This window comes from Eumetopias jubatus, unplaced genomic scaffold (assembly GCF_037043125.1).
Source record: "Eumetopias jubatus isolate StellerSeaLion01/CBP00866 unplaced genomic scaffold, mEumJub1_p1.0 scaffold_13, whole genome shotgun sequence".
NCBI lineage: Eukaryota > Metazoa > Chordata > Mammalia > Carnivora > Otariidae > Eumetopias > Eumetopias jubatus.
In genome coordinates, this window is record NW_028274819.1 from 36,296,979 (window position 1) to 36,307,325 (window position 10,347).

A 10,347-nucleotide genomic window follows, 5' to 3' on the forward strand; every position below is an offset into this window, starting at 1 on the left:
GAATCTATTTCCATTTGTTGTGAAGCTATTTAAATAAAGGCCCTTGTCATCATCCTTGACAACCCTGTCACAGCAATAGTAAAATATATTGTATTTAATCACTAGGAAATAATAGTTACCAGCCTAGGGAACCGTAACTGAAATTCATTGTTAGCGAAAGTCTGTAACCAGACATATCTTGAGCATTTTGTTCCTGCACAAAATACTCAGTCCAGTCTTAAATTCAGAAAATATCCAAAGATAAGTCCTATTATTTTGGCTTTTTAAATTAAGGTCAAATCTACAGATCTTGTTTTACTCTGCTTATAATTCAACACAAATTTACTAAAATCTAACATGTTCAGACATTATGCAATGATTAGAAATGTAGGGATGAATAAGGCAGACTTTCATTTAAGTGGATAGTTGGCAACTGATAGTTGAAGGGGCAGAAAGTAATGTAAACAGAAATTCACCAGGAATAATTCAGGCCAGAATGCAATAGGAGCTGAAACCCACCAGAAAAAAAGTAGCAAATGAATCCTGCTTGGGAGGGTGAGACAAGGAAGTGCGTTCAAATAGGAATTAGAATTCTTGTAGAATGAGGGAAGCTGTCCCATGGAGTGCTTCAGGAGAGAAAGGTGAGGGGGCATTTCAGTCAGAGAATAACCACAGCAGAGGTGTGGAGGTGGGAGGGTTGAAAGAATATTTAGGGAATGATGGTAATTTGGTATCATTGAGTAAAAATTTGCTCAACAGGGACATGGCAGGTAAAAGACTGATAAAGTAGACTGGGGCCAGATTCTAAGAAGGGACATGGCAGGTAAAAGACTGATAAAGTAGACTGGGGCCAGATTCTAAGAAGACTTGTATACCAACCCAAGGATTTGGGCAATGATGACTCATACTAATATTTAAGCAGATTTAGTAGACATCTGTTGATTTTGCTTACCTGGCATTTTTCCCCTCCCTCCCATTCTGCCTTTTTATTCTTCTAATAATTGCACTACAGTTATCCTTTGGAGATCCAAACTTTCCCCATTTAAACTCAACATGAGGTAGAAAAGATATCTCTGGGTTTTTGCCTGTCAACCAGAATATTCCACCCTCATGGCAACAGTGATTGGTTGAGGGATGAGTAAAAGTGACTCAAGTTTGTTCAGTGAGAATTTGCTAGAGGGATCAGTCAACAGAGTCTAAAGTTAAAGAGAGACTAAGTAGTGACTGAATTCAGCCATACCTAAATCCAGAAATAAACCTGAAATTTGCAGTTTGAGTTCTTTTCCATGCAACTAAAAATAAAAAATAAAGATAAAGTCCTGATAAAAACATCATGTATTTACATATTTTTACATATATATTTTACATAGATCATTATCACTCTGACACCAGAGGGTAGATTGCCATAAAAGAGAGTGGAGAGGGCTGCCTGGGTGGCTCAGTCAGTTAAATGTCTGCCTTCGGCTCAGGTCATGATCCCAGGGTCCTGGGATTGAGTCCCGCATCCAGCTCCTTGCTCAGCGGAGAGCCTGCTTCTCCCTCCACCTGCCGCTCCTCCTGCTTGTGCTCTCTCTCTCTCTGACAAATAAATAAAATCTTTAAAAAGAAAAGAGAGAGAGTGGAGAAAAGGACATCAGCGAAGCACATTATTACTAGGGAAGATGATGAAGGCCCAAATTAAGGCAGTGTCCATCGGATTGGAGAATGGAGGCTTAACCCGTTGTATTTTTCTTTCTTGGATTCCTAGCTCCCAGCTCAGGTCTTAGGGTATAGATGGTAGTCAAAATTTATTAAATGAGTGGCCAGGATATGAATTCAAGATAGAGAATATCATGAGAGGTATGGGTAATGGTGAAGGAAAATGAAGAATTTAAGGATCTAGCGAGGACAACTGGATAGATAGTAGTGGCATTATTTAAACTAAGGGATGAGAAGGAGAAGCTAAGAGGGGTAGGGTGGATTAGGGGCAAATGAAGGATACAGTTTTGCATATGTTTAGCCAATGTTATTTTTTGGCTTTTGGCTTATATTATTATTATTTGCTGTGTGCTTAGATATTTAAAACAGAAGAACTGTACATACAACTAATAAAATCTTACCCATCCTTCTAGATATATCCCAAAGGCAATCTTATCCATGTAATGTTACCCAATGTTCCAGTATAAAATTATATTTTATCATAAATTCTCTAATGTTTTGTGATTACTTATTTAAACACACTACTCATATGTTAATTTTTTGCATATGCAAAAGTCTTATTTCCTTGTTCAACCATAGTTCCTTAAGTTTAAGAGCTATGCTTTATTCCTCTTGGCATGTCCCAAAGTTCCTGGGAAAATGCATGGCAGTTAAAAATTCTTTCTGAATATTTGTTTTAAAAATGACCTTGAAAGACTATTGAAATCATGAGGATCTTACTAGGTATCCTTTTTGGAAAGGAGTTAATTAAACCCATAGATCTCACTTCTGTTTTTAGGAGTGAGCTTTAGCTTTAAACTATCTCTAGAACCACCATACTTATGATTGTACAGTGTGGTCCCCTAGCATTGTAATCTCTCTCATTCTGTTTTATATTTTTCCTAAGGCATCTTCTAGTATAATTTAATTTTAAGCTTTCTATCATTTCCATTACCTTTATCATTCTATTGGGTTGTAAAATTTATGCAACTGGTATCTTTATTTTATTCATTGGGTATTCCAAGTAACTGGAATGTAGACTGGGTACATAGTAAATACTCAATGATATTTATGGAATTAATGAATCAACTGGTGCCAATTATTTACTTTATTGGTGGCCTGCACTTAACTAAGGCTGCCATCTTGCCTACCCCCCGTGGGTCCCATGTTGTAGCGCATGTGAAGATCATCCATTGGATTTGTGCGGCACACAGCTCTCACGGTTCTCAGGAGGTGCTCTGCAGTGCCACTCAATTTTAAGCTCCATGAGAGCAGGAATGTGTACCTGTTTTGTTCTCTCTTATGTCCTCAAATCTTAGAACTGCATTTGAAACATAATAGATACTTGTTAAATTATCATTTAGTAAATAAATCAATAGTTGAGTATAAAATTCCTTTATAAAATAGTAGCAGGATGAAAATTCTCTGAAGTTTAGATGTTGTAAATATGAAACTGCCATCAGCAGAGTGAAATAGATATTAGAAAACTCTCCTGTTTTCAGTCAAGTAATACTGAAGCTCAGTACAGCACAAAGTGTAAGTTTATGATTCGGTTGTAAAAGTGAAAACTGAGAACGTCTGAACATAAATTTTGTATTATTTTCCCTCATTTACTAAAAATATACTTAATCATCACTAGCAACCATAGGTGAAAGAGGAAAGGGAAGTAAATATAAAATTTATAAAATGCCTATTGCTGAGCACAGATGAAGATCAAAAAACCCAAATCAAACAAAATAAAACAAACAAACAAAAATAACATGAGATCCTATGATAAAAAGCCACAAGAAAAAGAATGAAATAGATACTCGTTGTATACTGGCTCTTCAATACAGTCTAGTATTTCCCAAAGAAGGCTGTGGGTAAGAATGACATGCTAGGATTTCCTCTCTCAAAAGCATAGAATAAATACAGAGAAATCTCCGTTATGTCAAAGAAAATCTTCTGGAAAGGAGAAGAAATATACTATACAGTACAAACTATGATACACACACACTTGCAGGTAAACGCTCTCTCTCTCTCTCTCTCTCTCTCTCTCTTTCTCAAACAAACTATTTAAACTCAATGGCTGGACTTTGAATAAGAAGAGGACTTTAGTTTGCTAATTCTTGAGGAGATTGAACACTCAGAATACTGCATTCAGCAAAGAAGAATAACAGAGCCTGCAAATTTCTTTCTGAAACTAATGAGATGCTAGGAATCAATTGTGGCTTCCAGCTTTTTGCTCTATACCACTGACGGGTCATGGCTGATGCAGCTCCATATCATACTCTACCAAATACCACATTTGTTTTCAAATTATAAAATTGTTCAGAGCCTGGACACGAGCCAGGCATCCAGCTTCTTTTCAAGCTGTTGTTAGTCCGTGATCTTTCTATAGTAAATGGCACTTTAAATGTCAAGCATCTCCCTTACAGAAAAATTGCTAAAATCACTGCAGTAAATAGAATGGCTCCTGAAAGACATCTATGCCTTAATCTCTGGAACCTGCGAACACGTAATATTATATGGTAAAAGGAACTTTACCGATATAATTAAGTTTATGAACCTCAAAATAGAGAAATTATTAACCTGGACTAGCCTGATGAGGCTAATGTAATCCCATGAGTCTTTAAAAGCAGAACTTTTTCCTACTGAGACTGAAGAGATGCAGCAGAAGACATAAATCAGAGAGATTAGAAGTATGAAGACTCATTGGATATGCCCTTACTAATCTCAACATGAAGGGGGCAACATAACGAGGAATATAAGCAGCTTGCAGAGCTAGGAAAGTCTCCTGGCAGATAGCCATCAAGAGAACAGGAACTTCACTTAGGCCTACAGTTCAGGAAATGAGTGTTGTTAACAACATGAATGAACTTGGAACTGGTTTCTCTCTCAGAGCTTCCAGTTAACAGCCCAGGCCAGCCAACTTCCAGATTTGTCCCTGTGAGAGCCAGAGCAAAGTAACCAGCCAAGCTACCCCTGGAATTCTGAGCTGCAGAACTACTAAAATACATATGTTGTTTTAAGCTGTTAAATTTGTAACAATTTATTATGGCAGTAATAATAAACTAGAATAAATAGAAAGCAAAACATTAAATCTGATTAAAGACCTAAACCCTATCATATCAATAACCACATAAAATGTAAATGGCCTAAATACACTGATAAAAAGAAAGAGGCTGGCAGAATTATTTGAAAACCCAAACCAACTATGTATTTCTATAAGAAATTCATTTCAAATATAATGATATATGCAGGTTGGAAGTAATGAGATGAAAAAATATATCACGCAGCCATTAATCAAAAGAAGACAGCAAGGTTCTATCAATCACAGTAAACTAGAATTCAGAGAAAATTATATAATAATAAAAGATTTAATCTGTTGGTAAGGCATAGCAATATTAAATGTGTAAGCATCAACTATAGAGCAGCAAAATATGTGAAACAACAACTGAGAGAAGTGAAGGGAGAAGTATATACACACTTAGATGTGGATACTTCAATACCCCTCCCTTAACAATTGATAGAACAACTAGACAGAAAACCATCAAAGATATAAAGGACTCAAAATATTGTCAACAAACAGGGTGTAACTGACATAGAACTTACATCCAACAATAGCAGAATGCACATTTTTTCTAGGGCACATAGATCATATGTCAAGATAGATGATATCCTGGACCATAAAACAAATAACACTTTTTAAATTTCTTTTGAAAATTGAAATCATACACAGTGTGTTCTCTAAGCTGAATGAACGCAAACTGGAAATCAAGAACAGAAATATAGAGAGAAAATCTCCAAACACTTAGAAATTAAAGTGTTATTATTACTTCTAAATAATCCATAGGAGAAGGAGGTATTCTCAAGAGAAATCAACAAATACAATGAACTAAAGAAAATTAAAATGCAACATATCAAAATTTTTGGACATAGCTAAAACTGTTCTAAGAGGGAAATTCATAGCACTAAATGCATAGTGTAGGAAAGAGGAAAAGTCTCTAGTCAATATTCTATAATTTCTCCTCAGGAGCCTAGGTTAAGAACAGCAAGATAAACCAAAAGCAAGCATGGGAAAGAAATGAAAAAGGAAGAAGTAGAAATCAATCAAATTGAAAATAGAAAATTATTAGAGAAATCACTAAAGCAAAGAGGTACTGAAATGATTAATAAAATTGAAAAAAACTCTAACAATCCTGATAGAGAAAAAGAGAAAAAAGACACAAATAACCAGTAAGGAATGAAAGAGAGGATATCAATGGAGAGCCTGCAAACATCAAAGGACAATAAATGTTTACAACAAATAGCTCTACATGCCCACATTTAACAAAGATAAAATGGAACATTCCTTGAGAAATACAAAGTACCACCACCACTCACACAATACGAAATAGATCATTTAATAGCCCTATAACTATTAAGGAAGTTGAATTTGTAAGTAAAATCTCCTCCCAAAAAGAAATCTCTAAGCACAGATGATTCCATTGGAGAATTCTTCCAAACATTTTTTAAAAATTAGCACAAATTCTACACAATTGCTTCCAGAAAATGGAAGAGATAGCAACAATTACTAGTTCATTTTAGGAAGTTGGTATTACCCTGGTAAGAAAACCAGATGAAAATAGTACAAACGGGGCGCCTGGGTGGCTCAGTCGTTAAGCGTCTGCCTTCGGCCCAGGTCATGATCCCAGGGTCCTGGGATTGAGCCCCGCATCGGGCTCACGCTCTGCAGGAAGGCTGCTTCTCCCTCTCCCACTCCCCCTGCTTGTGTTTCCTCTCTCACTGTGTCTCTCTCTGTCAGATAAGTAAAATCTTAAAAAAAAAAAAGAAAATAGTAAAGAAAGAAACTTCACACCAATATCACCTACAAATATAGACACAAAACTACTTTAAAAATATTAATAACTAGAATTCAATAACATATTAAGATTATATGTGATGATCAAGTGAGATTTATTCCAGAGATTCAAGGTTGTCTCAATATTCGAAAGTAAAACAATGTAATCCATCCTATAAATAAGTTAAAGAAGAGATTCACAGAGTCATTATCAACCAATGCAGAGAAACCATTTGACAAAATTCAATAATCCTTCATGAATAAAATTCTCAGAACTATAAGAAAGGAGTGGAACTTCTTTGACTTGATAAAGACAACCTATATTTTTAAAAATCTACAGTTAAGGGGCGCCTGGGTGGCTCAGTTGGTTAAACCGCTGCCTTCAGCTCAGGCCATGATCCCAGGGTCCTGGGATCGAGCCCCACATCAGGCTCCCTGCTCATGCAGGAAGCCTGCTTCTCCCTCTGCCTGCTGCTCCCCCTGCTTGTCCTCTCTCCCTCTCTCTCTCTCTCTCTCTTGCTCTCTCTGTGTGTCAAATAAATTAAAAAAATCTACAGTTAATACCATACTTAGTGATTAGACTGGATGCTTTACCCCTAAGATCAGAAATCAGGTCATGATGCTGGTTCTCACTCTTCTTATTCAACACAGTGCTGGAAATTCTAGCTAATATAATGAGATAAGAAAAGGATATAAAAGGCCTACTTTAAGAAAGAAAAAGAAAGAAAGAAAGAAAGAAAGAACGAACGAACGAACGAAAGAAAGAAAGAAAGAAAGAAAGAAAGAAAGAGAAAGAGAAAGAAAGAAAAAATGTCCCTATTTCCGGATGACGTTATTGCCATGGAATCCAAAATAAAAGAAAATTCAAGTAGATTTTTTCTATATTAGAAATGAATATGTGGACATAGATAATAAAAACGTGATAACCATTTTTAATCAGTCAATAAAGGAAATTAGTATAAATCAGACAAAACCTGTATAAGCATGTGCTGAAAATACAAAATGCTGATGAAAGAAATCAAATTACATCTAAATTAATAGAAAGACATATCATGTTCATGAATTGGAAGACTCAACATAGTAAAGATGTCAATTATTCTAAAACTGGTGTATGGGTTTAATACCAATACTACCAAAATCTCAGCAAGTTACTTTTTATAGATAGAGACAAACTTACTTTAAAATTTATATGGACATACACAGTCTCTAGAATAGCTAAAACAATTTAGAAAACAAAGAATCAAGTGGCAAGAATCAGTCTATTTGATTTTAAGTCTTATTATATAAGCCCAATCAGGACTGTGGTATTAGTAGAGGACAGACATACAGAACAGAAAACCAAGAAATAGACAAAAGTGTATATGCCTAACTGATTTTTGACAAAAGTACAAAAGAATTGTGTAAGACCGTTGAATCACAGACCTGTACCTCTGAAACAAATCATACATTATATGTTAAAAAAAAAAAAGATATAGGAAGGGAAAAATGAAGGGGGCAGAATTGGAGGGGGAGACGAACTATGAGAGACTATGGACTCTGAGAAACAAACTGAGGGTTCTAGAGGGGAGGGGATGGGGGATGGGTTAGCCCAGTGATGCGTATTAAAGAGGGCACGTAATGAATGGAGCACTGGGTGTTATATGCAAACAATGAATCATGGACCACTACATCAAAAACTACTGATGTAATGTATGGTGATTAACATAACATAATAAAAGTTCAAAAAAAAAAAGAATGCAATGGAAGAAGGACAGTATTTTAGCAAATGGAAGGCTGCTATTTGATCATTCACAGGCAAAAGAAAAAGAAAGAAAACATCTAAGCCTTATACCCTATAAAGTAACTCATTTTGGATCACCTTTAGGAAGTAAAATAAAAAAGAAACTAAGAAAGAATCTTTAGGGTTAAGAAGAAAGTTCTTACACATGACACCAAAAGCATCATACATAAAAGGAGAAATTGATAAATTGAAATTCATCAAATTTAAAGATGTTAACTCTATGAAGAACCTTGTTAAGAAGGTGAAAAGATAACTATAGACTGGGGAAAAAATATGTGCAAACCATACATCTGAAAAAAAATGGAACCAAAATATTTAAAGACTCTCAAATCTACATAGATTAAAAAAATTAAATCAGAAAATGGGTAAAAGTAATGATGTGATATATCAACAGATTGCAAATAAGCACATGAAAAAGGTGCTCAAAATCATTAGCCATTAGGTAAATGCTAATTAAAAGCACAAAATGAGATATCTCTACACATCTATCAGAATGCTAAAAGTAAAAATAGTGACATTAAATGCTGATGAGGGTGAGTAGTAACTGGATCACTCAAACATTGTTAGTGAGAAGGAAGGTAAAATCGTACAGCCCCTCTACAAACAGTTCGACAGTTTCTTTAAAAACTCAATATGCACCTACCATTCAACCCAACAATTGCACTGCTGGGCATTTATCACAGAGAAATAAAAACTTATGTTTACACAAAAATCTATTAAATGAATATGTATAATATATTAGTCATAGCCTAAAACTGTAAGCAACCTGAATGTCTTTCAATGACTGAACAGTGAACCTGTTTTCTCAGGTTCTGACACCCAAGTTTTATGATTGCTCTTCTATGAGTCATGGCCATGCTAGGTTTTTTTTTTTTTAGATTTTATTTATTTATTTGAGAGAGAGAATGAGAGAGAGAGAGAGCAGGAGAGGGGGGAAGGTCAGAGGGAGAAGCAGACTCCCCGCTGAGCAGGGAGCCCGATGCGGGACTCGATCCCAGGACTCCAGGATCATGACCTGAGCCGAAGGCAGTCGCTTAACCAACTGAGCCACCCGGGCGCCCAACCATTCTAGTTTTCTTAGAGTTGCATTCTCCTAGCAAGGTGTTTTGGTTCGGTTTTTTCCTTCCCTTGACAGCACTCCTCCCACACCTTCCTCAACAGTCCTTCTCCCCCACAGGTGGGCTCTCACTCTACTCAGACCTCTGCTGAGGGCTCGCTCATTCCTTTCCCCCACAGCAGAATTTTCCACCCTGCCACTGACCTTTCACAAGTCACCTTGTTGTCACCCTTTACTTCTTCCCAACACGAGTACATAGTTTCTTCTCCATTCTGGATCTCTCGCTATTCAGCTACAAAACTGGTGAAGAGGTCACTCTTGGCTTGTTTAACAAAAATTCTTCTGGACTCCCAGGAGCTAGCATTCCCTGGACCTATTTGCATAGGACAGTGAATGCAAAACTGAGATATTTCCAGCAAAGGAAACAGATGTTGAGTTTCCTTTGCTATGTTTTTTTCTGTGCTGCCTCTTGAAAACAAGTGGATATTGAGGTTCATTTGTGTCTGTTTAGAATGACTAGATTTAACAAGAGCATTGCTAATTCTTTGAAAAAATAATAAAAGAATGGTATTTGAATTCCTGTGCTCTTTTGTTCTGTTTGTATGTTTGTCTTTCTCTACCCTCTAAATCAAATAACAATTTTGAAGGGAGTCTATCAGAAGACAAAATGAAATTGTGGTGGCATATGCTCTTTTTTCTATTAGCAAAATGGTGAAATTTTGCTGGATTCTAAAAAGACTCAACTTGTAGGGAGCCAGTGTGTAGTCAAGGGACGGGAAAAAAACTGCCTGGGGAGGCAGGGGAGGAACCCAGGACTCATAAAAGGAGTAACATGGGATGGAGACATCAGAGATTCTCGAGGGGAAGGTAGGGTGGTATTAGTTTTGAGTGGAGATATTTAATATTAGATTATCGTTTTATATCTAGGAAATAGATAGAAAATTTGATACCCACTGTTAAACTAATACAACTGGACCCCCAGGAAACAGAATGATAGCCATTGTCCTAATAACACAAACTAGAGAATGGATG